The following is a 22744-nucleotide window of genomic DNA, read 5'->3' as shown; positions in this document are numbered from 1 at the left end:
ACGATTCGAGGGAAGCTTCAGATACGAGCAGTCGTGGCCGTAGTGGTTAAGGCGTCTGACTAGAAATCAGATTCCCTCTGGGAGCGTAGGTTCGAGTCCTACCGACTGCGTCCGTTTTTCTTTTCTTTTTGTTCTTTAGGAAGGAGGAGCAGAAAATTTCGCGGTTTGCCTGTCGTTTTGGTACCTCGCCACACCTCACCTCTCACAGTCGTTTATAGCGCCTGTCCTTTTGATAAGGGGCGAATTCCAAGCGTCAGCTTTCGCGTCAGCCGAGCAAAGTCGGGACAAGTCGGGACATACTACAGGATGGCCTGCGTGGAGCAACGACGGAAAGAAAACGTTAATTAACAGCACGTGGCTCACATACTCATACGCAAAAAGTTTCGCCCCGTTGCGGTGGCCGGGAATCGAACCCGGATCAACTGCTTGGAAGGCAACTATGCTCACCATTACACCACCACCGCACAGCCGCTGCTCGCAACGCCGCGCTGTGTCGGCTTCCCGCCCGCCGCCAGCGGCCCACGGTGATAGTAGCTGTAGGCGCTTTACGAGGTAGGAGGGTGCATCCACACGCATTCGGGTAGCGCCTCCACGCACGCTGCGTCTTTGGGCAAGACTCGTCGCCGCGGCCGCAACGTTACTCACACGATAGTGATGAGCGGTCGCTATAAGGCAGTGTAGTGGGGGACTCCGCGTGTGTAGCACTTTTTTCGGTCGTATCCGACGTCGCTGGGTGGCAATCCCACTTTCCCTGCAGACAGCTGCTCGGGAATATGCTCGGGAAGCACGGACGTCATCGGACGTCCGCCCCCAACAAGTGCAACTAACAAAATGAGAACAACAACTAAAAAAGTGGTAGGTTGTTCGCCTACCACGCGGGCGGCCCGGCTTCGATTCCCGCCGATGCATCGTTTTGCTGTTCTCGCTATAATGCCGCCGCGCCGATTGCCCGCTTGAGCTGCGTCAGCCTCAGGAATGTGTAGCAGGATTCGCTGTGAGAAGAACCAAACACGCAGCACGCAAGAGGCCGTACTTGGACGGTCGCGTGCTATTTCTGAACTCTAGCGTCGGCCTGGCCCTACAGGCCGCTGTGTCCAGGTGCCGCAAGGGCGATGTACTGTTACCTCAGGCAGTGCTGCTTTCCGTTGAAAAAGCTGCGGCAGCAGTTTAATCTAGCCAGTCGGGGAAAGCACGTGTAGCAACACAGCAGATTCTTGAGAAAGCGCAAACTGTCTATCTCTAATATGTGGGACTTACAAGTTTCCTGGGACGCTTGTTGCAACGTGCCTCGGTAGCGCAGTAGGTAGCGCGTAAGTCTCCTAATCTTAAGGTCGTGAGTTCGATCCTCACCCGGGGCATTTAATTTGCTGTACATCATGACTGAATTAACGGCGCTGCTGTTGCTAGGGAACGAACTTAATTGTCGTTTGTTATCCCCAAGGAGTCCACGCCTCAGCGTAAAAATGTTTACTTCCAATTATGGCAAGGTACAACTTTGATCTTTCTCCTCCCCTGTTATGAGTAAAATATGATGCAAACAGCAATGAATAGTCAGTTTCGAGCTGTGCGCCATGCCAGTCTGCACGCACAAATACGCTCGCAAACAGAGAGCACCACTGAGTCCGGATTCAGCACGAAATGCGGGAGGAGAGGGAGTAAATCTCACGTTTACCGAGCAAATCCGGTGTGGTCTAGTGGCTAGGATACCTGGCTTTCACCCAGGAGGCCCGGGTTCGATTCCCGGTACCGGAAGAGAGTTTTTGCGCACACGTCCCTCCATGTTTTGGCCTTCCAACCTTCGTTTGTCGCCCTCCTTCCGGAGCTTCAACCGAACGTAATCGGGGAAAACAGGCACAAGATGCAATTACTGTCAGCACCGGGATAAAGGCAGAAGAGGCACTAGTCCGCTGTTGGGCTGCTACCAGCGTCAGTGGGAAGTCGGTGAAGTGGCCAGTTGCGCCAGAAGCCAGCAATTACCGTAGTACGCCTACACACGCGTTCCAATTATTCACATTGCTTGCAGCCGCTCCACCCACAACGGGCATGAGCCCGGATAGCTCAGTCGGTAGAGCATTAGGCTTTTAACCTAAGGGTCCAGGGTTCGAGTCCCTGTCCGGGCGAAGATTTTTAACGCTTCCGTAATGGCTCGTCTCGTAGCGCTGGTAGCCCTGCCGTAATCAGTGCACAGAGTTCGTTTCCTGTCAACATTCTGCGCAGACCGGTTAGATTTTTCACGATTCGAGGGAAGCTTCAGATACGAGCAGTCGTGGCCGAGTGGTTAAGGCGTCTGACTAGAAATCAGATTCCCTCTGGGAGCGTAGGTTCGAGTCCTACCGACTGCGTCCGTTTTTCTTTTCTTTTTTTCTTTAGGAAGGAGGAGCAGAAAATTTCGCGGTTTGCCTGTCGTTTTGGTACCTCGCCACACCTCACCTCTCACAGTCGTTTATAGCGCCTGTCCTTTTGATAAGGGCGAATTCCAAGCGTCAGCTTTCGCGTCAGCCGAGCAAAGTCGGGACAAGTCGGGACATACTACAGGATGGCCTGCGTGGAGCAACGACGGAAAGAAAACGTTAATTTAACAGCACGTGGCTCACATACTCATACGCAAAAAGTTTCGCCGTTGCGGTGGCCGGGAATCGAACCCGGATCAACTGCTTGGAAGGCAACTATGCTCACCATTACACCACCACCGCACAGCCGCTGCTCGCAACGCCGCGCTGTGTCGGCTTCCCGCCCGCCGCCAGCGGCCCACGGTGATAGTAGCTGTAGGCGCTTTACGAGGTAGGAGGGTGCATCCACACGCATTCGGGTAGCGCCTCCACGCACGCTGCGTCTTTGGGGCAAGACTCGTCGCCGCGGCCGCAACGTTACTCACACGATAGTGATGAGCGGTCGCTATAAGGCAGTGTAGTGGGGGACTCCGCGTGTGTAGCACTTTTTTCGGTCGTATCCGACGTCGCTGGGTGGCAATCCCACTTTCCCTGCAGACAGCTGCTCGGGAATATGCTCGGCAAGCACGGACGTCATCGGACGTCCGCCCCCAACAAGTGCAACTAACAAAATGAGAACAACAACTAAAAAAAGTGGTAGGTTGTTCGCCTACCACGCGGGCGGCCCGGCTTCGATTCCGGCCGATGCATCGTTTTGCTGTTCTCGCTATAATGCCGCCGCGCCGATTGCCCGCTTGAGCTGCGTCAGCCTCAGGAATGTGTAGCAGGATTCGCTGTGAGAAGAACCAAACACGCAGCACGCAAGAGGCCGTACTTGGACGGTCGCGTGCTATTTCTGAACTCTAGCGTCGGCCTGGCCCTACAGGCCGCTGTGTCCAGGTGCCGCAAGGGCGATGTACTGTTACCTCAGGCAGTGCTGCTTTCCGTTGAAAAAGCTGCGGCAGCAGTTTAATCTAGCCAGTCGGGAAAGCACGTGTAGCAACACAGCAGATTCTTGAGAAAGCGCAAACTGTCTATCTCTAATATGTGGGACTTACCAAGTTTCCTGGGACGCTTGTTGCAACGTGCCTCGGTAGCGCAGTAGGTAGCGCGTAAGTCTCCTAATCTTAAAGTCGTGAGTTCGATCCTCACCCGGGGCATTTAATTTGCTGTACATCATGACTGAATTAACGGCGCTGCTGTTGCTAGGGAACGAACTTAATTGTCGTTTGTTATCCCCAAGGAGTCCACGCCTCAGCGTAAAAATGTTTACTTCCAATTATGGCAAGGTACAACTTTGATCTTTCTCCTCCCCTGTTATGAGTAAAATATGATGCAAACAGCAATGAATAGTCAGTTTCGAGCTGTGCGCCATGCCAGTCTGCACGCACAAATACGCTCGCAAACAGAGAGCACCACTGAGTCCGGATTCAGCACGAAATGCGGAGGAGAGGGAGTAAATCTCACGTTTACCGAGCAAATCCGGTGTGGTCTAGTGGCTAGGATACCTGGCTTTCACCCAGGAGGCCCGGGTTCGATTCCCGGTACCGGAAGAGAAGTTTTTGCGCACACGTCCCTCCATGTTTTGGCCTTCCAACCTTCGTTTGTCGCCCTCCTTCCGGAGCTTCAACCGAACGTAATCGGGGAAAACAGGCACAAGATGCAATTACTGTCAGCACCGGGATAAAGGCAGAAGAGGCACTAGTCCGCTGTTGGGCTGCTACCAGCGTCAGTGGGAAGTCGGTGAAGTGGCCAGTTGCGCCAGAAGCCAGCAATTACCGTAGTACGCCTACACACGCGTTCCAATTATTCACATTGCTTGCAGCCGCTCCACCCACAACGGGCATGAGGCCCGGATAGCTCAGTCGGTAGAGCATTAGGCTTTTAACCTAAGGGTCCAGGGTTCGAGTCCCTGTCCGGGCGAAGATTTTTAACGCTTCCGTAATGGCTCGTCTCGTAGCGCTGGTAGCCCTGCCGTAATCAGTGCACAGAGTTCGTTCCTGTCAACATTCTGCGCAGACCGGTTAGATTTTTCACGATTCGAGGGAAGCTTCAGATACGAGCAGTCGTGGCCGAGTGGTTAAGGCGTCTGACTAGAAATCAGATTCCCTCTGGGAGCGTAGGTTCGAGTCCTACCGACTGCGTCCGTTTTTCTTTTCTTTTTTTCTTTAGGAAGGAGGAGCAGAAAATTTCGCGGTTTGCCTGTCGTTTTGGTACCTCGCCACACCTCACCTCTCACAGTCGTTTATAGCGCCTGTCCTTTTGATAAGGGCGAATTCCAAGCGTCAGCTTTCGCGTCAGCCGAGCAAAGTCGGGACAAGTCAGGGACATACTACAGGATGGCCTGCGTGGAGCAACGACGGAAAGAAAACGTTAATTTAACAGCACGTGGCTCACATACTCATACGCAAAAAGTTTTCGCCCGTTGCGGTGGCCGGGAATCGAACCCGGATCAACTGCTTGGAAGGCAACTTATGCTCACCATTACACCACCACCGCACAGCCGCTGCTCGCAACGCCGCGCTGTGTCGGCTTCCCGCCCGCCGCCAGCGGCCCACGGTGATAGTAGCTGTAGGCGCTTTACGAGGTAGGAGGGTGCATCCACACGCATTCGGGTAGCGCCTCCACGCACGCTGCGTCTTTGGGCAAGACTCGTCGCCGCGGCCGCAACGTTACTCACACGATAGTGATGAGCGGTCGCTATAAGGCAGTGTAGTGGGGGACTCCGCGTGTGGTAGCACTTTTTTCGGTCGTATCCGACGTCGCTGGGTGGCAATCCCACTTTCCCTGCAGACAGCTGCTCGGGAATATGCTCGGGAAGCACGGACGTCATCGGACGTCCGCCCCCCAACAAGTGCAACTAACAAAATGAGAACAACAACTAAAAAAGTGGTAGGTTGTTCGCCTACCACGCGGGCGGCCCGGCTTCGATTCCCGGCCGATGTCATCGTTTTGCTGTTCTCGCTATAATGCCGCCCGCGCCCGATTGCCCGCTTGAGCTGCGTCAGCCTCAGGAATGTGTAGCAGGATTCGCTGTGAGAAGAACCAAACACGCAGCACGCAAGAGGCCGTACTTGGACGGTCGCGTGCTATTTCTGAACTCTAAGCGTCGGCCTGGCCCTACAGGCCGCTGTGTCCAGGTGCCGCAAGGGCGATGTACTGTTACCTCAGGCAGTGCTGCTTTCCGTTGAAAAAGCTGCGGCAGCAGTTTAATCTAGCCAGTCGGGAAAGCACGTGTAGCAACACAGCAGATTCTTGAGAAAGCGCAAACTGTCTATCTCTAATATGTGGGACTTACCAAGTTTCCTGGGACGCTTGTTGCAGCGTGCCTCGGTAGCGCAGTAGGTAGCGCGTAAGTCTCCTAATCTTAAAGTCGTGAGTTCGATCCTCACCCGGGGCATTTAATTTGCTGTACATCATGACTGAATTAACGGCGCTGCTGTTGCTAGGAACGAACTTAATTGTCGTTTGTTATCCCCAAGGAGTCCACGCCTCAGCGTAAAAATGTTTACTTCCAATTATGGCAAGGTACAACTTTGATCTTTCTCCTCCCCTGTTATGAGTAAAATATGATGCAAAACAGCAATGAATAGTCAGTTTCGAGCTGTGCGCCATGCCAGTCTGCACGCACAAATACGCTCGCAACAGAGAGCACCACTGAGTCCGGATTCAGCACGAAATGCGGGAGGAGAGGGAGTAAATCTCACGTTTACCGAGCAAATCCGGTGTGGTCTAGTGGCTAGGATACCTGGCTTTCACCCAGGAGGCCCGGGTTCGATTCCCGGTACCGGAAGAGAAGTTTTTGCGCACACGTCCCTCCATGTTTTGGCCTTCCAACCTTCGTTTGTCGCCCTCCTTCCGGAGCTTCAACCGAACGTAATCGGGGAAAACAGGCACAAGATGCAATTACTGTCAGCACCGGGATAAAGGCAGAAGAGGCACTAGTCCGCTGTTGGGCTGCTACCAGCGTCAGTGGGAAGTCGGTGAAGTGGCCAGTTGCGCCAGAAGCCAGCAATTACCGTAGTACGCCTACACACGCGTTCCAATTATTCACATTGCTTGCAGCCGCTCCACCCACAACGGGCATGAGCCCGGATAGCTCAGTCGGTAGAGCATTAGGCTTTTAACCTAAGGGTCCAGGGTTCGAGTCCCTGTCCGGGCGAAGATTTTTAACGCTTCCGTAATGGCTCGTCTCGTAGCGCTGGTAGCCCTGCCGTAATCAGTGCACAGAGTTCGTTTCCTGTCAACATTCTGCGCAGACCGGTTAGATTTTTCACGATTCGAGGGAAGCTTCAGATACGAGCAGTCGTGGCCGAGTGGTTAAGGCGTCTGACTAGAAATCAGATTCCCTCTGGGAGCGTAGGTTCGAGTCCTACCGACTGCGTCCGTTTTTCTTTTCTTTTTTTCTTTAGGAAGGAGGAGCAGAAAATTTCGCGGTTTGCCTGTCGTTTTGGTACCTCGCCACACCTCACCTCTCACAGTCGTTTATAGCGCCTGTCCTTTTGATAAGGGCGAATTCCAAGCGTCAGCTTTCGCGTCAGCCGAGCAAAGTCGGGACAAGTCGGGACATACTACAGGATGGCCTGCGTGGAGCAACGACGGAAAGAAAACGTTAATTTAACAGCACGTGGCTCACATACTCATACGCAAAAAGTTTCGCCCGTTGCGGTGGCCGGGAATCGAACCCGGATCAACTGCTTGGAAGGCAACTATGCTCACCATTACACCACCACCGCACAGCCGCTGCTCGCAACGCCGCGCTGTGTCGGCTTCCCGCCCGCCGCCAGCGGCCCACGGTGATAGTAGCTGTAGGCGCTTTACGAGGTAGGAGGGTGCATCCACACGCATTCGGGTAGCGCCTCCACGCACGCTGCGTCTTTGGGCAAGACTCGTCGCCGCGGCCGCAACGTTACTCACACGATAGTGATGAGCGGTCGCTATAAGGCAGTGTAGTGGGGGACTCCGCGTGTGTAGCACTTTTTTCGGTCGTATCCGACGTCGCTGGGTGGCAATCCCACTTTCCCTGCAGACAGCTGCTCGGGAATATGCTCGGGAAGCACGGACGTCATCGGACGTCCGCCCCAACAAGTGCAACTAACAAAATGAGAACAACAACTAAAAAAGTGGTAGGTTGTTCGCCTACCACGCGGGCGGCCCGGCTTCGATTCCCGGCCGATGCATCGTTTGCTGTTCTCGCTATAATGCCGCCGCGCCGATTGCCCGCTTGAGCTGCGTCAGCCTCAGGAATGTGTAGCAGGATTCGCTGTGAGAAGAACCAAACACGCAGCACGCAAGAGGCCGTACTTGGACGGTCGCGTGCTATTTCTGAACTCTAGCGTCGGCCTGGCCCTACAGGCCGCTGTGTCCAGGTGCCGCAAGGGCGATGTACTGTTACCTCAGGCAGTGCTGCTTTCCGTTGAAAAAGCTGCGGCAGCAGTTTAATCTAGCCAGTCGGGAAAGCACGTGTAGCAACACAGCAGATTCTTGAGAAAGCGCAAACTGTCTATCTCTAATATGTGGGACTTACCAAGTTTCCTGGACGCTTGTTGCAACGTGCCTCGGTAGCGCAGTAGGTAGCGCGTAAGTCTCCTAATCTTAAGGTCGTGAGTTCGATCCTCACCCGGGGCATTTAATTTGCTGTACATCATGACTGAATTAACGGCGCTGCTGTTGCTAGGGAACGAACTTAATTGTCGTTTGTTATCCCCAAGGAGTCCACGCCTCAGCGTAAAAATGTTTACTTCCAATTATGGCAAGGTACAACTTTGATCTTTCTCCTCCCCTGTTATGAGTAAAATATGATGCAAACAGCAATGAATAGTCAGTTTCGAGCTGTGCGCCATGCCAGTCTGCACGCACAAATACGCTCGCAAACAGAGAGCACCACTGAGTCCGGATTCAGCACGAAATGCGGGAGGAGAGGGAGTAAATCTCACGTTTACCGAGCAAATCCGGTGTGGTCTAGTGGCTAGGATACCTGGCTTTCACCCAGGAGGCCCGGGTTCGATTCCCGGTACCGGAAGAGAAGTTTTTGCGCACACGTCCCTCCATGTTTTGGCCTTCCAACCTTCGTTTGTCGCCCTCCTTCCGGAGCTTCAACCGAACGTAATCGGGGAAAACAGGCACAAGATGCAATTACTGTCAGCACCGGGATAAAGGCAGAAGAGGCACTAGTCCGCTGTTGGGCTGCTACCAGCGTCAGTGGGAAGTCGGTGAAGTGGCCAGTTGCGCCAGAAGCCAGCAATTACCGTAGTACGCCTACACACGCGTTCCAATTATTCACATTGCTTGCAGCCGCTCCACCCACAACGGGCATGAGCCCGGATAGCTCAGTCGGTAGAGCATTAGGCTTTTAACCTAAGGGTCCAGGGTTCGAGTCCCTGTCCGGGCGAAGATTTTTAACGCTTCCGTAATGGCTCGTCTCGTAGCGCTGGTAGCCCTGCCGTAATCAGTGCACAGAGTTCGTTTCCTGTCAACATTCTGCGCAGACCGGTTAGATTTTTCACGATTCGAGGGAAGCTTCAGATACGAGCAGTCGTGGCCGAGTGGTTAAGGCGTCTGACTAGAAATCAGATTCCCTCTGGGAGCGTAGGTTCGAGTCCTACCGACTGCGTCCGTTTTTCTTTTCTTTTTTTCTTTAGGAAGGAGGAGCAGAAAATTTCGCGGTTTGCCTGTCGTTTTGGTACCTCGCCACACCTCACCTCTCACAGTCGTTTATAGCGCCTGTCCTTTTGATAAGGGCGAATTCCAAGCGTCAGCTTTCGCGTCAGCCGAGCAAAGTCGGGACAAGTCGGGACATACTACAGGATGGCCTGCGTGGAGCAACGACGGAAAGAAAACGTTAATTTAACAGCACGTGGCTCACATACTCATACGCAAAAAGTTTCGCCCGTTGCGGTGGCCGGGAATCGAACCCGGATCAACTGCTTGGAAGGCAACTATGCTCACCATTACACCACCACCGCACAGCCGCTGCTCGCAACGCCGCGCTGTGTCGGCTTCCCGCCCGCCGCCAGCGGCCCACGGTGATAGTAGCTGTAGGCGCTTTACGAGGTAGGAGGGTGCATCCACACGCATTCGGGTAGCGCCTCCACGCACGCTGCGTCTTTGGGCAAGACTCGTCGCCGCGGCCGCAACGTTACTCACACGATAGTGATGAGCGGTCGCTATAAGGCAGTGTAGTGGGGGACTCCGCGTGTGTAGCACTTTTTTCGGTCGTATCCGACGTCGCTGGGTGGCAATCCCACTTTCCCTGCAGACAGCTGCTCGGGAATATGCTCGGCAAGCACGGACGGCATCGGACGTCCGCCCCCAACAAGTGCAACTAACAAAATGAGAACAACAACTAAAAAAGTGGTAGGTTGTTCGCCTACCACGCGGGCGGCCCGGCTTCGATTCCCGGCCGATGCATCGTTTTGCTGTTCTCGCTATAATGCCGCCGCGCCGATTGCCCGCTTGAGCTGCGTCAGCCTCAGGAATGTGTAGCAGGATTCGCTGTGAGAAGAACCAAACACGCAGCACGCAAGAGGCCGTACTTGGACGGTCGCGTGCTATTTCTGAACTCTAGCGTCGGCCTGGCCCTACAGGCCGCTGTGTCCAGGTGCCGCAAGGGCGATGTACTGTTACCTCAGGCAGTGCTGCTTTCCGTTGAAAAAGCTGCGGCAGCAGTTTAATCTAGCCAGTCGGGAAAGCACGTGTAGCAACACAGCAGATTCTTGAGAAAGCGCAAACTGTCTATCTCTAATATGTGGGACTTACCAAGTTTCCTGGGACGCTTGTTGCAACGTGCCTCGGTAGCGCAGTAGGTAGCGCGTAAGTCTCATAATCTTAAGGTCGTGAGTTCGATCCTCACCCGGGGCATTTAATTTGCTGTACATCATGGCTGAATTAACGGCGCTGCTGTTGCTAGGGAACGAACTTAATTGTCGTTTGTTATCCCCAAGGAGTCCACGCCTCAGCGTAAAAATGTTTACTTCCAATTATGGCAAGGTACAACTTTGATCTTTCTCCTCCCCTGTTATGAGTAAAATATGATGCAAACAGCAATGAATAGTCAGTTTCGAGCTGTGCGCCATGCCAGTCTGCACGCACAAATACGCTCGCAAACAGAGAGCACCACTGAGTCCGGATTCAGCACGAAATGCGGGAGGAGAGGGAGTAAATCTCACGTTTACCGAGCAAATCCGGTGTGGTCTAGTGGCTAGGATACCTGGCTTTCACCCAGGAGGCCCGGGTTCGATTCCCGGTACCGGAAGAGAAGTTTTTGCGCACACGTCCCTCCATGTTTTGGCCTTCCAACCTTCGTTTGTCGCCCTCCTTCCGGAGCTTCAACCGAACGTAATCGGGGAAAACAGGCACAAGATGCAATTACTGTCAGCACCGGGATAAAGGCAGAAGAGGCACTAGTCCGCTGTTGGGCTGCTACCAGCGTCAGTGGGAAGTCGGTGAAGTGGCCAGTTGCGCCAGAAGCCAGCAATTACCGTAGTACGCCTACACACGCGTTCCAATTATTCACATTGCTTGCAGCCGCTCCACCCACAACGGGCATGAGCCCGGATAGCTCAGTCGGTAGAGCATTAGGCTTTTAACCTAAGGGTCCAGGGTTCGAGTCCCTGTCCGGGCGAAGATTTTTAACGCTTCCGTAATGGCTCGTCTCGTAGCGCTGGTAGCCCTGCCGTAATCAGTGCACAGAGTTCGTTTCCTGTCAACATTCTGCGCAGACCGGTTAGATTTTTCACGATTCGAGGGAAGCTTCAGATACGAGCAGTCGTGGCCGAGTGGTTAAGGCGTCTGACTAGAAATCAGATTCCCTCTGGGAGCGTAGGTTCGAGTCCTACCGACTGCGTCCGTTTTTCTTTTCTTTTTTTCTTTAGGAAGGAGGAGCAGAAAATTTCGCGGTTTGCCTGTCGTTTTGGTACCGTCGCCACACCTCACCTCTCACAGTCGTTTATAGCGCCTGTCCTTTTGATAAGGGCGAATTCCAAGCGTCAGCTTTCGCGTCAGCCGAGCAAAGTCGGGACAAGTCGGGACATACTACAGGATGGCCTGCGTGGAGCAACGACGGAAAGAAAACGTTAATTTAACAGCACGTGGCTCACATACTCATACGCAAAAAGTTTCGCCCGTTGCGGTGGCCGGGAATCGAACCCGGATCAACTGCTTGGAAGGCAACTATGCTCACCATTACACCACCACCGCACAGCCGCTGCTCGCAACGCCGCGCTGTGTCGGCTTCCCGCCCGCCGCCAGCGGCCCACGGTGATAGTAGCTGTAGGCGCTTTACGAGGTAGGAGGGTGCATCCACACGCATTCGGGTAGCGCCTCCACGCACGCTGCGTCTTTGGGCAAGACTCGTCGCCGCGGCCGCAACGTTACTCACACGATAGTGATGAGCGGTCGCTATAAGGCAGTGTAGTGGGGGACTCCGCGTGTGTAGCACTTTTTTCGGTCGTATCCGACGTCGCTGGGTGGCAATCCCACTTTCCCTGCAGACAGCTGCTCGGGAATATGCTCGGCAAGCACGGACGGCATCGGACGTCCGCCCCCAACAAGTGCAACTAACAAAATGAGAACAACAACTAAAAAAGTGGTAGGTTGTTCGCCTACCACGCGGGCGGCCCGGCTTCGATTCCCGGCCGATGCATCGTTTTGCTGTTCTCGCTATAATGCCGCCGCGCCGATTGCCCGCTTGAGCTGCGTCAGCCTCAGGAATGTGTAGCAGGATTCGCTGTGAGAAGAACCAAACACGCAGCACGCAAGAGGCCGTACTTGGACGGTCGCGTGCTATTTCTGAACTCTAGCGTCGGCCTGGCCCTACAGGCCGCTGTGTCCAGGTGCCGCAAGGGCGATGTACTGTTACCTCAGGCAGTGCTGCTTTCCGTTGAAAAAGCTGCGGCAGCAGTTTAATCTAGCCAGTCGGGAAAGCACGTGTAGCAACACAGCAGATTCTTGAGAAAGCGCAAACTGTCTATCTCTAATATGTGGGACTTACCAAGTTTCCTGGGACGCTTGTTGCAACGTGCCTCGGTAGCGCAGTAGGTAGCGCGTAAGTCTCATAATCTTAAGGTCGTGAGTTCGATCCTCACCCGGGGCATTTAATTTGCTGTACATCATGGCTGAATTAACGGCGCTGCTGTTGCTAGGGAACGAACTTAATTGTCGTTTGTTATCCCCAAGGAGTCCACGCCTCAGCGTAAAAATGTTTACTTCCAATTATGGCAAGGTACAACTTTGATCTTTCTCCTCCCCTGTTATGAGTAAAATATGATGCAAACAGCAATGAATAGTCAGTTTCGAGCTGTGCGCCATGCCAGTCTGCACGCACAAATACGCTCGCAAACAGAGAGCACCACTGAGTCCGGATTCAGCACGAAATGCGGGAGGAGAGGGAGTAAATCTCACGTTTACCGAGCAAATCCGGTGTGGTCTAGTGGCTAGGATACCTGGCTTTCACCCAGGAGGCCCGGGTTCGATTCCCGGTACCGGAAGAGAAGTTTTTGCGCACACGTCCCTCCATGTTTTGGCCTTCCAACCTTCGTTTGTCGCCCTCCTTCCGGAGCTTCAACCGAACGTAATCGGGGAAAACAGGCACAAGATGCAATTACTGTCAGCACCGGGATAAAGGCAGAAGAGGCACTAGTCCGCTGTTGGGCTGCTACCAGCGTCAGTGGGAAGTCGGTGAAGTGGCCAGTTGCGCCAGAAGCCAGCAATTACCGTAGTACGCCTACACACGCGTTCCAATTATTCACATTGCTTGCAGCCGCTCCACCCACAACGGGCATGAGCCCGGATAGCTCAGTCGGTAGAGCATTAGGCTTTTAACCTAAGGGTCCAGGGTTCGAGTCCCTGTCCGGGCGAAGATTTTTAACGCTTCCGTAATGGCTCGTCTCGTAGCGCTGGTAGCCCTGCCGTAATCAGTGCACAGAGTTCGTTTCCTGTCAACATTCTGCGCAGACCGGTTAGATTTTTCACGATTCGAGGGAAGCTTCAGATACGAGCAGTCGTGGCCGAGTGGTTAAGGCGTCTGACTAGAAATCAGATTCCCTCTGGGAGCGTAGGTTCGAGTCCTACCGACTGCGTCCGTTTTTCTTTTCTTTTTTTCTTTAGGAAGGAGGAGCAGAAAATTTCGCGGTTTGCCTGTCGTTTTGGTACCTCGCCACACCTCACCTCTCACAGTCGTTTATAGCGCCTGTCCTTTTGATAAGGGCGAATTCCAAGCGTCAGCTTTCGCGTCAGCCGAGCAAAGTCGGGACAAGTCGGGACATACTACAGGATGGCCTGCGTGGAGCAACGACGGAAAGAAAACGTTAATTTAACAGCACGTGGCTCACATACTCATACGCAAAAAGTTTCGCCCGTTGCGGTGGCCGGGAATCGAACCCGGATCAACTGCTTGGAAGGCAACTATGCTCACCATTACACCACCACCGCACAGCCGCTGCTCGCAACGCCGCGCTGTGTCGGCTTCCCGCCCGCCGCCAGCGGCCCACGGTGATAGTAGCTGTAGGCGCTTTACGAGGTAGGAGGGTGCATCCACACGCATTCGGGTAGCGCCTCCACGCACGCTGCGTCTTTGGGCAAGACTCGTCGCCGCGGCCGCAACGTTACTCACACGATAGTGATGAGCGGTCGCTATAAGGCAGTGTAGTGGGGGACTCCGCGTGTGTAGCACTTTTTTCGGTCGTATCCGACGTCGCTGGGTGGCAATCCCACTTTCCCTGCAGACAGCTGCTCGGGAATATGCTCGGCAAGCACGGACGGCATCGGACGTCCGCCCCCAACAAGTGCAACTAACAAAATGAGAACAACAACTAAAAAAGTGGTAGGTTGTTCGCCTACCACGCGGGCGGCCCGGCTTCGATTCCCGGCCGATGCATCGTTTTGCTGTTCTCGCTATAATGCCGCCGCGCCGATTGCCCGCTTGAGCTGCGTCAGCCTCAGGAATGTGTAGCAGGATTCGCTGTGAGAAGAACCAAACACGCAGCACGCAAGAGGCCGTACTTGGACGGTCGCGTGCTATTTCTGAACTCTAGCGTCGGCCTGGCCCTACAGGCCGCTGTGTCCAGGTGCCGCAAGGGCGATGTACTGTTACCTCAGGCAGTGCTGCTTTCCGTTGAAAAAGCTGCGGCAGCAGTTTAATCTAGCCAGTCGGGAAAGCACGTGTAGCAACACAGCAGATTCTTGAGAAAGCGCAAACTGTCTATCTCTAATATGTGGGACTTACCAAGTTTCCTGGGACGCTTGTTGCAACGTGCCTCGGTAGCGCAGTAGGTAGCGCGTAAGTCTCATAATCTTAAGGTCGTGAGTTCGATCCTCACCCGGGGCATTTAATTTGCTGTACATCATGGCTGAATTAACGGCGCTGCTGTTGCTAGGGAACGAACTTAATTGTCGTTTGTTATCCCCAAGGAGTCCACGCCTCAGCGTAAAAATGTTTACTTCCAATTATGGCAAGGTACAACTTTGATCTTTCTCCTCCCCTGTTATGAGTAAAATATGATGCAAACAGCAATGAATAGTCAGTTTCGAGCTGTGCGCCATGCCAGTCTGCACGCACAAATACGCTCGCAAACAGAGAGCACCACTGAGTCCGGATTCAGCACGAAATGCGGGAGGAGAGGGAGTAAATCTCACGTTTACCGAGCAAATCCGGTGTGGTCTAGTGGCTAGGATACCTGGCTTTCACCCAGGAGGCCCGGGTTCGATTCCCGGTACCGGAAGAGAAGTTTTTGCGCACACGTCCCTCCATGTTTTGGCCTTCCAACCTTCGTTTGTCGCCCTCCTTCCGGAGCTTCAACCGAACGTAATCGGGGAAAACAGGCACAAGATGCAATTACTGTCAGCACCGGGATAAAGGCAGAAGAGGCACTAGTCCGCTGTTGGGCTGCTACCAGCGTCAGTGGGAAGTCGGTGAAGTGGCCAGTTGCGCCAGAAGCCAGCAATTACCGTAGTACGCCTACACACGCGTTCCAATTATTCACATTGCTTGCAGCCGCTCCACCCACAACGGGCATGAGCCCGGATAGCTCAGTCGGTAGAGCATTAGGCTTTTAACCTAAGGGTCCAGGGTTCGAGTCCCTGTCCGGGCGAAGATTTTTAACGCTTCCGTAATGGCTCGTCTCGTAGCGCTGGTAGCCCTGCCGTAATCAGTGCACAGAGTTCGTTTCCTGTCAACATTCTGCGCAGACCGGTTAGATTTTTCACGATTCGAGGGAAGCTTCAGATACGAGCAGTCGTGGCCGAGTGGTTAAGGCGTCTGACTAGAAATCAGATTCCCTCTGGGAGCGTAGGTTCGAGTCCTACCGACTGCGTCCGTTTTTCTTTTCTTTTTTTCTTTAGGAAGGAGGAGCAGAAAATTTCGCGGTTTGCCTGTCGTTTTGGTACCTCGCCACACCTCACCTCTCACAGTCGTTTATAGCGCCTGTCCTTTTGATAAGGGCGAATTCCAAGCGTCAGCTTTCGCGTCAGCCGAGCAAAGTCGGGACAAGTCGGGACATACTACAGGATGGCCTGCGTGGAGCAACGACGGAAAGAAAACGTTAATTTAACAGCACGTGGCTCACATACTCATACGCAAAAAGTTTCGCCCGTTGCGGTGGCCGGGAATCGAACCCGGATCAACTGCTTGGAAGGCAACTATGCTCACCATTACACCACCACCGCACAGCCGCTGCTCGCAACGCCGCGCTGTGTCGGCTTCCCGCCCGCCGCCAGCGGCCCACGGTGATAGTAGCTGTAGGCGCTTTACGAGGTAGGAGGGTGCATCCACACGCATTCGGGTAGCGCCTCCACGCACGCTGCGTCTTTGGGCAAGACTCGTCGCCGCGGCCGCAACGTTACTCACACGATAGTGATGAGCGGTCGCTATAAGGCAGTGTAGTGGGGGACTCCGCGTGTGTAGCACTTTTTTCGGTCGTATCCGACGTCGCTGGGTGGCAATCCCACTTTCCCTGCAGACAGCTGCTCGGGAATATGCTCGGCAAGCACGGACGGCATCGGACGTCCGCCCCCAACAAGTGCAACTAACAAAATGAGAACAACAACTAAAAAAGTGGTAGGTTGTTCGCCTACCACGCGGGCGGCCCGGCTTCGATTCCCGGCCGATGCATCGTTTTGCTGTTCTCGCTATAATGCCGCCGCGCCGATTGCCCGCTTGAGCTGCGTCAGCCTCAGGAATGTGTAGCAGGATTCGCTGTGAGAAGAACCAAACACGCAGCACGCAAGAGGCCGTACTTGGACGGTCGCGTGCTATTTCTGAACTCTAGCGTCGGCCTGGCCCTACAGGCCGCTGTGTCCAGGTGCCGCAAGGGCGATGTACTGTTACCTCAGGCAGTGCTGCTTTCCGTTGAAAAAGCTGCGGCAGCAGTTTAATCTAGCCAGTCGGGAAAGCACGTGTAGCAACACAGCAGATTCTTGAGAAAGCGCAAACTGTCTATCTCTAATATGTGGGACTTACCAAGTTTCCTGGGACGCTTGTTGCAACGTGCCTCGGTAGCGCAGTAGGTAGCGCGTAAGTCTCATAATCTTAAGGTCGTGAGTTCGATCCTCACCCGGGGCATTTAATTTGCTGTACATCATGGCTGAATTAACGGCGCTGCTGTTGCTAGGGAACGAACTTAATTGTCGTTTGTTATCCCCAAGGAGTCCACGCCTCAGCGTAAAAATGTTTACTTCCAATTATGGCAAGGTACAACTTTGATCTTTCTCCTCCCCTGTTATGAGTAAAATATGATGCAAACAGCAATGAATAGTCAGTTTCGAGCTGTGCGCCATGCCAGTCTGCACGCACAAATACGCTCGCAAACAGAGAGCACCACTGAGTCCGGATTCAGCACGAAATGCGGGAGGAGAGGGAGTAAATCTCACGTTTACCGAGCAAATCCGGTGTGGTCTAGTGGCTAGGATACCTGGCTTTCACCCAGGAGGCCCGGGTTCGATTCCCGGTACCGGAAGAGAAGTTTTTGCGCACACGTCCCTCCATGTTTTGGCCTTCCAACCTTCGTTTGTCGCCCTCCTTCCGGAGCTTCAACCGAACGTAATCGGGGAAAACAGGCACAAGATGCAATTACTGTCAGCACCGGGATAAAGGCAGAAGAGGCACTAGTCCGCTGTTGGGCTGCTACCAGCGTCAGTGGGAAGTCGGTGAAGTGGCCAGTTGCGCCAGAAGCCAGCAATTACCGTAGTACGCCTACACACGCGTTCCAATTATTCACATTGCTTGCAGCCGCTCCACCCACAACGGGCATGAGCCCGGATAGCTCAGTCGGTAGAGCATTAGGCTTTTAACCTAAGGGTCCAGGGTTCGAGTCCCTGTCCGGGCGAAGATTTTTAACGCTTCCGTAATGGCTCGTCTCGTAGCGCTGGTAGCCCTGCCGTAATCAGTGCACAGAGTTCGTTTCCTGTCAACATTCTGCGCAGACCGGTTAGATTTTTCACGATTCGAGGGAAGCTTCAGATACGAGCAGTCGTGGCCGAGTGGTTAAGGCGTCTGACTAGAAATCAGATTCCCTCTGGGAGCGTAGGTTCGAGTCCTACCGACTGCGTCCGTTTTTCTTTTCTTTTTTTCTTTAGGAAGGAGGAGCAGAAAATTTCGCGGTTTGCCTGTCGTTTTGGTACCTCGCCACACCTCACCTCTCACAGTCGTTTATAGCGCCTGTCCTTTTGATAAGGGCGAATTCCAAGCGTCAGCTTTCGCGTCAGCCGAGCAAAGTCGGGACAAGTCGGGACATACTACAGGATGGCCTGCGTGGAGCAACGACGGAAAGAAAACGTTAATTTAACAGCACGTGGCTCACATACTCATACGCAAAAAGTTTCGCCCGTTGCGGTGGCCGGGAATCGAACCCGGATCAACTGCTTGGAAGGCAACTATGCTCACCATTACACCACCACCGCACAGCCGCTGCTCGCAACGCCGCGCTGTGTCGGCTTCCCGCCCGCCGCCCAGCGGCCCACGGTGATAGTAGCTGTAGGCGCTTTACGAGGTAGGAGGGTGCATCCACACGCATTCGGGTAGCGCCTCCACGCACGCTGCGTCTTTGGGCAAGACTCGTCGCCGCGGCCGCAACGTTACTCACACGATAGTGATGAGCGGTCGCTATAAGGCAGTGTAGTGGGGGACTCCGCGTGTGTAGCACTTTTTTCGGTCGTATCCGACGTCGCTGGGTGGCAATCCCACTTTCCCTGCAGACAGCTGCTCGGGAATATGCTCGGCAAGCACGGACGGCATCGGACGTCCGCCCCCAACAAGTGCAACTAACAAAATGAGAACAACAACTAAAAAAGTGGTAGGTTGTTCGCCTACCACGCGGGCGGCCCGGCTTCGATTCCCGGCCGATGCATCGTTTTGCTGTTCTCGCTATAATGCCGCCGCGCCGATTGCCCGCTTGAGCTGCGTCAGCCTCAGGAATGTGTAGCAGGATTCGCTGTGAGAAGAACCAAACACGCAGCACGCAAGAGGCCGTACTTGGACGGTCGCGTGCTATTTCTGAACTCTAGCGTCGGCCTGGCCCTACAGGCCGCTGTGTCCAGGTGCCGCAAGGGCGATGTACTGTTACCTCAGGCAGTGCTGCTTTCCGTTGAAAAAGCTGCGGCAGCAGTTTAATCTAGCCAGTCGGGAAAGCACGTGTAGCAACACAGCAGATTCTTGAGAAAGCGCAAACTGTCTATCTCTAATATGTGGGACTTACCAAGTTTCCTGGGACGCTTGTTGCAACGTGCCTCGGTAGCGCAGTAGGTAGCGCGTAAGTCTCATAATCTTAAGGTCGTGAGTTCGATCCTCACCCGGGGCATTTAATTTGCTGTACATCATGGCTGAATTAACGGCGCTGCTGTTGCTAGGGAACGAACTTAATTGTCGTTTGTTATCCCCAAGGAGTCCACGCCTCAGCGTAAAAATGTTTACTTCCAATTATGGCAAGGTACAACTTTGATCTTTCTCCTCCCCTGTTATGAGTAAAATATGATGCAAACAGCAATGAATAGTCAGTTTCGAGCTGTGCGCCATGCCAGTCTGCACGCACAAATACGCTCGCAAACAGAGAGCACCACTGAGTCCGGATTCAGCACGAAATGCGGGAGGAGAGGGAGTAAATCTCACGTTTACCGAGCAAATCCGGTGTGGTCTAGTGGCTAGGATACCTGGCTTTCACCCAGGAGGCCCGGGTTCGATTCCCGGTACCGGAAGAGAAGTTTTTGCGCACACGTCCCTCCATGTTTTGGCCTTCCAACCTTCGTTTGTCGCCCTCCTTCCGGAGCTTCAACCGAACGTAATCGGGGAAAACAGGCACAAGATGCAATTACTGTCAGCACCGGGATAAAGGCAGAAGAGGCACTAGTCCGCTGTTGGGCTGCTACCAGCGTCAGTGGGAAGTCGGTGAAGTGGCCAGTTGCGCCAGAAGCCAGCAATTACCGTAGTACGCCTACACACGCGTTCCAATTATTCACATTGCTTGCAGCCGCTCCACCCACAACGGGCATGAGCCCGGATAGCTCAGTCGGTAGAGCATTAGGCTTTTAACCTAAGGGTCCAGGGTTCGAGTCCCTGTCCGGGCGAAGATTTTTAACGCTTCCGTAATGGCTCGTCTCGTAGCGCTGGTAGCCCTGCCGTAATCAGTGCACAGAGTTCGTTTCCTGTCAACATTCTGCGCAGACCGGTTAGATTTTTCACGATTCGAGGGAAGCTTCAGATACGAGCAGTCGTGGCCGAGTGGTTAAGGCGTCTGACTAGAAATCAGATTCCCTCTGGGAGCGTAGGTTCGAGTCCTACCGACTGCGTCCGTTTTTCTTTTCTTTTTTTCTTTAGGAAGGAGGAGCAGAAAATTTCGCGGTTTGCCTGTCGTTTTGGTACCTCGCCACACCTCACCTCTCACAGTCGTTTATAGCGCCTGTCCTTTTGATAAGGGCGAATTCCAAGCGTCAGCTTTCGCGTCAGCCGAGCAAAGTCGGGACAAGTCGGGACATACTACAGGATGGCCTGCGTGGAGCAACGACGGAAAGAAAACGTTAATTTAACAGCACGTGGCTCACATACTCATACGCAAAAAGTTTCGCCCGTTGCGGTGGCCGGGAATCGAACCCGGATCAACTGCTTGGAAGGCAACTATGCTCACCATTACACCACCACCGCACAGCCGCTGCTCGCAACGCCGCGCTGTGTCGGCTTCCCGCCCGCCGCCAGCGGCCCACGGTGATAGTAGCTGTAGGCGCTTTACGAGGTAGGAGGGTGCATCCACACGCATTCGGGTAGCGCCTCCACGCACGCTGCGTCTTGGGCAAGACTCGTCGCCGCGGCCGCAACGTTACTCACACGATAGTGATGAGCGGTCGCTATAAGGCAGTGTAGTGGGGGACTCCGCGTGTGTAGCACTTTTTTCGGTCGTATCCGACGTCGCTGGGTGGCAATCCCACTTTCCCTGCAGACAGCTGCTCGGGAATATGCTCGGCAAGCACGGACGGCCATCGGACGTCCGCCCCCAACAAGTGCAACTAACAAAATGAGAAACAACTAAAAAAGTGGTAGGTTGTTCGCCTACCACGCGGGGCGGCCCGGCTTCGATTCCCGGCCGATGCATCGTTTTGCTGTTCTCGCTATAATGCCGCCGCGCCGATTGCCCGCTTGAGCTGCGTCAGCCTCAGGAATGTGTAAGCAGATTCGCTGTGAGAAGAACCAAACACGCAGCACGCAAGAGGCCGTACTTGGACGGTCGCGTGCTATTTCTGAACTCTAGCGTCGGCCTGGCCCCTACAGGCCGCTGTGTCCAGGTGCCGCAAGGGCGATGTACTGTTACCTCAGGCAGTGCTGCTTTCCGTTGAAAAAGCTGCGGGCAGCAGTTTAATCTAGCCAGTCGGAAAGCACGTGTAGCAACACAGCAGATTCTTGAGAAAGCGCAAACTGTCTATCTCTAATATGTGGGACTTACCAAGTTTCCTGGGACGCTTGTTTGCAACGTGCCTCGGTAGCGCAGTAGGTAGCGCGTAAGTCTCATAATCTTAAGGTCGTGAGTTCGATCCTCACCCGGGCATTTAATTTGCTGTACATCATGGCTGAATTAACGGGCGCTGCTGTTGCTAGGGAACGAACTTAATTGTCGTTTGTTATCCCCAAGGAGTCCACGCCTCAGCGTAAAAATGTTTACTTCCAATTATGGCAAGGGTACAAACTTTGATCTTTCTCCTCCCCTGTTATGAGTAAAATATGATGCAAACAGCAATGAATAGTCAGTTTCGAGCTGTGCGCCATGCCAGTCTGCACGCACAAATACGCTCGCAAACAGAGAGCACCACTGAGTCCGGATTCAGCACGAAATGCGGGAGGAGAGGGAGTAAATCTCACGTTTACCGAGCAAATCCGGTGTGGTCTAGTGGCTAGGATACCTGGCTTTCACCCAGGAGGCCCGGGTTCGATTCCCGGTACCGGAAGAGAAGTTTTTGCGCACACGTCCCTCCATGTTTTGGCCTTCCAACCTTCGTTTGTCGCCCTCCTTCCGGAGCTTCAACCGAACGTAATCGGGAAAAACAGGCACAAGATGCAATTACTGTCAGCACCGGGATAAAGGCAGAAGAGGCACTAGTCCGCTGTTGGGCTGCTACCAGCGTCAGTGGGAAGTCGGTGAAGTGGCCAGTTGCGCAGAAGCCAGCAATTACCGTAGTACGCCTACACACGCGTTCCAATTATTCACATTGCTTGCAGCCGCTCCACCCACAACGGGCATGAGCCCGGATAGCTCAGTCGGTAGAGCATTAGGCTTTTAAACCTAAGGGTCCAGGTTCGAGTCCCTGTCCGGGCGAAGATTTTAACGCTTCCGTAATGGCTCGTCTCGTAGCGCTGGTAGCCCTGCCGTAATCAGTGCACAGAGTTCGTTTCCTGTCAACATTCTGCGCAGACCGGTTAGATTTTTCACGATTCGAGGGAAGCTTCAGATACGAGCAGTCGTGGCCGAGTGGTTAAGGCGTCTGACTAGAAATCAGATTCCCTCTGGGAGCGTAGGTTCGAGTCCTACCGACTGCGTCCGTTTTTCTTTCTTTTTTTCTTTAGGAAGGAGGAGCAGAAAATTTCGCGGTTTGCCTGTCGTTTGGTACCTCGCCACACCTCACCTCTCACAGTCGTTTATAGCGCCTGTCCTTTTGATAAGGGCGAATTCCAAGCGTCAGCTTTCGCGTCAGCCGAGCAAAGTCGGGACAAGTCGGGACATACTACAGGATGGCCTGCGTTGAGCAACGACGGAAAGAAAACGTTAATTTAACAGCACGTGGCTCACATACTCATACGCAAAAAGTTTCGCCCGTTGCGGTGGCCGGGAATCGAACCCCGGATC

The 22744-nt window shown here is 53.9% G+C and overlaps 51 non-coding genes across 51 annotated transcripts; 41 read left to right on the top strand and 10 right to left on the bottom strand.

The window, feature by feature from the left end:
- The first annotated feature begins 27 nt into the window (after positions 1–27).
- Trnas-aga (transfer RNA serine (anticodon AGA)) lies at positions 28–110 on the top strand. Its single transcript has one exon. It is a non-coding gene; the product is annotated as a tRNA-Ser (tRNA).
- A 282-nt stretch (positions 111–392) lies between these two features.
- Positions 393–464, bottom strand: Trnag-ucc (transfer RNA glycine (anticodon UCC)). The gene has a single exon. It is a non-coding gene; the product is annotated as a tRNA-Gly (tRNA).
- Positions 465–1285: 821 nt separating this feature from the next.
- On the top strand, positions 1286–1358 carry Trnar-ccu (transfer RNA arginine (anticodon CCU)). The gene has a single exon. It is a non-coding gene; the product is annotated as a tRNA-Arg (tRNA).
- Positions 1359–1680: 322 nt separating this feature from the next.
- Trnae-uuc (transfer RNA glutamic acid (anticodon UUC)) lies at positions 1681–1752 on the top strand. The gene has a single exon. It is a non-coding gene; the product is annotated as a tRNA-Glu (tRNA).
- A 295-nt stretch (positions 1753–2047) lies between these two features.
- Trnak-uuu (transfer RNA lysine (anticodon UUU)) lies at positions 2048–2120 on the top strand. The gene has a single exon. It is a non-coding gene; the product is annotated as a tRNA-Lys (tRNA).
- Positions 2121–2260: 140 nt separating this feature from the next.
- Positions 2261–2342, top strand: Trnas-aga (transfer RNA serine (anticodon AGA)). Its single transcript has one exon. It is a non-coding gene; the product is annotated as a tRNA-Ser (tRNA).
- A 279-nt stretch (positions 2343–2621) lies between these two features.
- Positions 2622–2693, bottom strand: Trnag-ucc (transfer RNA glycine (anticodon UCC)). Its single transcript has one exon. It is a non-coding gene; the product is annotated as a tRNA-Gly (tRNA).
- Positions 2694–3516: 823 nt separating this feature from the next.
- Trnar-ccu (transfer RNA arginine (anticodon CCU)) lies at positions 3517–3589 on the top strand. The gene has a single exon. It is a non-coding gene; the product is annotated as a tRNA-Arg (tRNA).
- A 321-nt stretch (positions 3590–3910) lies between these two features.
- Trnae-uuc (transfer RNA glutamic acid (anticodon UUC)) lies at positions 3911–3982 on the top strand. Its single transcript has one exon. It is a non-coding gene; the product is annotated as a tRNA-Glu (tRNA).
- A 297-nt stretch (positions 3983–4279) lies between these two features.
- Trnak-uuu (transfer RNA lysine (anticodon UUU)) lies at positions 4280–4352 on the top strand. The gene has a single exon. It is a non-coding gene; the product is annotated as a tRNA-Lys (tRNA).
- Positions 4353–4491: 139 nt separating this feature from the next.
- Positions 4492–4573, top strand: Trnas-aga (transfer RNA serine (anticodon AGA)). Its single transcript has one exon. It is a non-coding gene; the product is annotated as a tRNA-Ser (tRNA).
- Positions 4574–4855: 282 nt separating this feature from the next.
- Trnag-ucc (transfer RNA glycine (anticodon UCC)) lies at positions 4856–4928 on the bottom strand. Its single transcript has one exon. It is a non-coding gene; the product is annotated as a tRNA-Gly (tRNA).
- Positions 4929–5756: 828 nt separating this feature from the next.
- Positions 5757–5829, top strand: Trnar-ccu (transfer RNA arginine (anticodon CCU)). The gene has a single exon. It is a non-coding gene; the product is annotated as a tRNA-Arg (tRNA).
- A 321-nt stretch (positions 5830–6150) lies between these two features.
- Trnae-uuc (transfer RNA glutamic acid (anticodon UUC)) lies at positions 6151–6222 on the top strand. Its single transcript has one exon. It is a non-coding gene; the product is annotated as a tRNA-Glu (tRNA).
- Positions 6223–6518: 296 nt separating this feature from the next.
- Positions 6519–6591, top strand: Trnak-uuu (transfer RNA lysine (anticodon UUU)). Its single transcript has one exon. It is a non-coding gene; the product is annotated as a tRNA-Lys (tRNA).
- Positions 6592–6731: 140 nt separating this feature from the next.
- Trnas-aga (transfer RNA serine (anticodon AGA)) lies at positions 6732–6813 on the top strand. Its single transcript has one exon. It is a non-coding gene; the product is annotated as a tRNA-Ser (tRNA).
- A 280-nt stretch (positions 6814–7093) lies between these two features.
- On the bottom strand, positions 7094–7165 carry Trnag-ucc (transfer RNA glycine (anticodon UCC)). The gene has a single exon. It is a non-coding gene; the product is annotated as a tRNA-Gly (tRNA).
- An 819-nt stretch (positions 7166–7984) lies between these two features.
- Trnar-ccu (transfer RNA arginine (anticodon CCU)) lies at positions 7985–8057 on the top strand. The gene has a single exon. It is a non-coding gene; the product is annotated as a tRNA-Arg (tRNA).
- Positions 8058–8379: 322 nt separating this feature from the next.
- On the top strand, positions 8380–8451 carry Trnae-uuc (transfer RNA glutamic acid (anticodon UUC)). Its single transcript has one exon. It is a non-coding gene; the product is annotated as a tRNA-Glu (tRNA).
- A 296-nt stretch (positions 8452–8747) lies between these two features.
- Trnak-uuu (transfer RNA lysine (anticodon UUU)) lies at positions 8748–8820 on the top strand. The gene has a single exon. It is a non-coding gene; the product is annotated as a tRNA-Lys (tRNA).
- Positions 8821–8960: 140 nt separating this feature from the next.
- Trnas-aga (transfer RNA serine (anticodon AGA)) lies at positions 8961–9042 on the top strand. Its single transcript has one exon. It is a non-coding gene; the product is annotated as a tRNA-Ser (tRNA).
- Positions 9043–9322: 280 nt separating this feature from the next.
- Positions 9323–9394, bottom strand: Trnag-ucc (transfer RNA glycine (anticodon UCC)). Its single transcript has one exon. It is a non-coding gene; the product is annotated as a tRNA-Gly (tRNA).
- An 822-nt stretch (positions 9395–10216) lies between these two features.
- Trnam-cau (transfer RNA methionine (anticodon CAU)) lies at positions 10217–10289 on the top strand. Its single transcript has one exon. It is a non-coding gene; the product is annotated as a tRNA-Met (tRNA).
- A 322-nt stretch (positions 10290–10611) lies between these two features.
- On the top strand, positions 10612–10683 carry Trnae-uuc (transfer RNA glutamic acid (anticodon UUC)). Its single transcript has one exon. It is a non-coding gene; the product is annotated as a tRNA-Glu (tRNA).
- A 296-nt stretch (positions 10684–10979) lies between these two features.
- On the top strand, positions 10980–11052 carry Trnak-uuu (transfer RNA lysine (anticodon UUU)). Its single transcript has one exon. It is a non-coding gene; the product is annotated as a tRNA-Lys (tRNA).
- Positions 11053–11192: 140 nt separating this feature from the next.
- On the top strand, positions 11193–11274 carry Trnas-aga (transfer RNA serine (anticodon AGA)). The gene has a single exon. It is a non-coding gene; the product is annotated as a tRNA-Ser (tRNA).
- Positions 11275–11555: 281 nt separating this feature from the next.
- On the bottom strand, positions 11556–11627 carry Trnag-ucc (transfer RNA glycine (anticodon UCC)). The gene has a single exon. It is a non-coding gene; the product is annotated as a tRNA-Gly (tRNA).
- An 822-nt stretch (positions 11628–12449) lies between these two features.
- Positions 12450–12522, top strand: Trnam-cau (transfer RNA methionine (anticodon CAU)). The gene has a single exon. It is a non-coding gene; the product is annotated as a tRNA-Met (tRNA).
- A 322-nt stretch (positions 12523–12844) lies between these two features.
- On the top strand, positions 12845–12916 carry Trnae-uuc (transfer RNA glutamic acid (anticodon UUC)). Its single transcript has one exon. It is a non-coding gene; the product is annotated as a tRNA-Glu (tRNA).
- Positions 12917–13212: 296 nt separating this feature from the next.
- Trnak-uuu (transfer RNA lysine (anticodon UUU)) lies at positions 13213–13285 on the top strand. Its single transcript has one exon. It is a non-coding gene; the product is annotated as a tRNA-Lys (tRNA).
- A 140-nt stretch (positions 13286–13425) lies between these two features.
- Positions 13426–13507, top strand: Trnas-aga (transfer RNA serine (anticodon AGA)). The gene has a single exon. It is a non-coding gene; the product is annotated as a tRNA-Ser (tRNA).
- A 280-nt stretch (positions 13508–13787) lies between these two features.
- Positions 13788–13859, bottom strand: Trnag-ucc (transfer RNA glycine (anticodon UCC)). The gene has a single exon. It is a non-coding gene; the product is annotated as a tRNA-Gly (tRNA).
- Positions 13860–14681: 822 nt separating this feature from the next.
- Positions 14682–14754, top strand: Trnam-cau (transfer RNA methionine (anticodon CAU)). The gene has a single exon. It is a non-coding gene; the product is annotated as a tRNA-Met (tRNA).
- A 322-nt stretch (positions 14755–15076) lies between these two features.
- Positions 15077–15148, top strand: Trnae-uuc (transfer RNA glutamic acid (anticodon UUC)). The gene has a single exon. It is a non-coding gene; the product is annotated as a tRNA-Glu (tRNA).
- Positions 15149–15444: 296 nt separating this feature from the next.
- Trnak-uuu (transfer RNA lysine (anticodon UUU)) lies at positions 15445–15517 on the top strand. Its single transcript has one exon. It is a non-coding gene; the product is annotated as a tRNA-Lys (tRNA).
- A 140-nt stretch (positions 15518–15657) lies between these two features.
- Positions 15658–15739, top strand: Trnas-aga (transfer RNA serine (anticodon AGA)). The gene has a single exon. It is a non-coding gene; the product is annotated as a tRNA-Ser (tRNA).
- A 280-nt stretch (positions 15740–16019) lies between these two features.
- Positions 16020–16091, bottom strand: Trnag-ucc (transfer RNA glycine (anticodon UCC)). The gene has a single exon. It is a non-coding gene; the product is annotated as a tRNA-Gly (tRNA).
- Positions 16092–16913: 822 nt separating this feature from the next.
- Positions 16914–16986, top strand: Trnam-cau (transfer RNA methionine (anticodon CAU)). The gene has a single exon. It is a non-coding gene; the product is annotated as a tRNA-Met (tRNA).
- A 322-nt stretch (positions 16987–17308) lies between these two features.
- Positions 17309–17380, top strand: Trnae-uuc (transfer RNA glutamic acid (anticodon UUC)). Its single transcript has one exon. It is a non-coding gene; the product is annotated as a tRNA-Glu (tRNA).
- A 296-nt stretch (positions 17381–17676) lies between these two features.
- On the top strand, positions 17677–17749 carry Trnak-uuu (transfer RNA lysine (anticodon UUU)). Its single transcript has one exon. It is a non-coding gene; the product is annotated as a tRNA-Lys (tRNA).
- Positions 17750–17889: 140 nt separating this feature from the next.
- Positions 17890–17971, top strand: Trnas-aga (transfer RNA serine (anticodon AGA)). Its single transcript has one exon. It is a non-coding gene; the product is annotated as a tRNA-Ser (tRNA).
- Positions 17972–18251: 280 nt separating this feature from the next.
- On the bottom strand, positions 18252–18323 carry Trnag-ucc (transfer RNA glycine (anticodon UCC)). Its single transcript has one exon. It is a non-coding gene; the product is annotated as a tRNA-Gly (tRNA).
- An 823-nt stretch (positions 18324–19146) lies between these two features.
- On the top strand, positions 19147–19219 carry Trnam-cau (transfer RNA methionine (anticodon CAU)). The gene has a single exon. It is a non-coding gene; the product is annotated as a tRNA-Met (tRNA).
- A 322-nt stretch (positions 19220–19541) lies between these two features.
- On the top strand, positions 19542–19613 carry Trnae-uuc (transfer RNA glutamic acid (anticodon UUC)). The gene has a single exon. It is a non-coding gene; the product is annotated as a tRNA-Glu (tRNA).
- Positions 19614–19909: 296 nt separating this feature from the next.
- On the top strand, positions 19910–19982 carry Trnak-uuu (transfer RNA lysine (anticodon UUU)). Its single transcript has one exon. It is a non-coding gene; the product is annotated as a tRNA-Lys (tRNA).
- A 140-nt stretch (positions 19983–20122) lies between these two features.
- On the top strand, positions 20123–20204 carry Trnas-aga (transfer RNA serine (anticodon AGA)). The gene has a single exon. It is a non-coding gene; the product is annotated as a tRNA-Ser (tRNA).
- Positions 20205–20484: 280 nt separating this feature from the next.
- On the bottom strand, positions 20485–20556 carry Trnag-ucc (transfer RNA glycine (anticodon UCC)). Its single transcript has one exon. It is a non-coding gene; the product is annotated as a tRNA-Gly (tRNA).
- An 822-nt stretch (positions 20557–21378) lies between these two features.
- Trnam-cau (transfer RNA methionine (anticodon CAU)) lies at positions 21379–21452 on the top strand. Its single transcript has one exon. It is a non-coding gene; the product is annotated as a tRNA-Met (tRNA).
- A 324-nt stretch (positions 21453–21776) lies between these two features.
- Trnae-uuc (transfer RNA glutamic acid (anticodon UUC)) lies at positions 21777–21848 on the top strand. The gene has a single exon. It is a non-coding gene; the product is annotated as a tRNA-Glu (tRNA).
- A 295-nt stretch (positions 21849–22143) lies between these two features.
- On the top strand, positions 22144–22216 carry Trnak-uuu (transfer RNA lysine (anticodon UUU)). Its single transcript has one exon. It is a non-coding gene; the product is annotated as a tRNA-Lys (tRNA).
- Positions 22217–22355: 139 nt separating this feature from the next.
- Positions 22356–22437, top strand: Trnas-aga (transfer RNA serine (anticodon AGA)). The gene has a single exon. It is a non-coding gene; the product is annotated as a tRNA-Ser (tRNA).
- The last annotated feature ends 307 nt before the right edge of the window (positions 22438–22744 follow it).

This window comes from Schistocerca cancellata, unplaced genomic scaffold (assembly GCF_023864275.1).
Source record: "Schistocerca cancellata isolate TAMUIC-IGC-003103 unplaced genomic scaffold, iqSchCanc2.1 HiC_scaffold_547, whole genome shotgun sequence".
In the NCBI taxonomy this organism is placed as follows: domain Eukaryota; kingdom Metazoa; phylum Arthropoda; class Insecta; order Orthoptera; family Acrididae; genus Schistocerca; species Schistocerca cancellata.
Note: the sequence above shows the minus strand (reverse complement) of the source record. Positions and strands in the feature narration are given on the sequence as shown.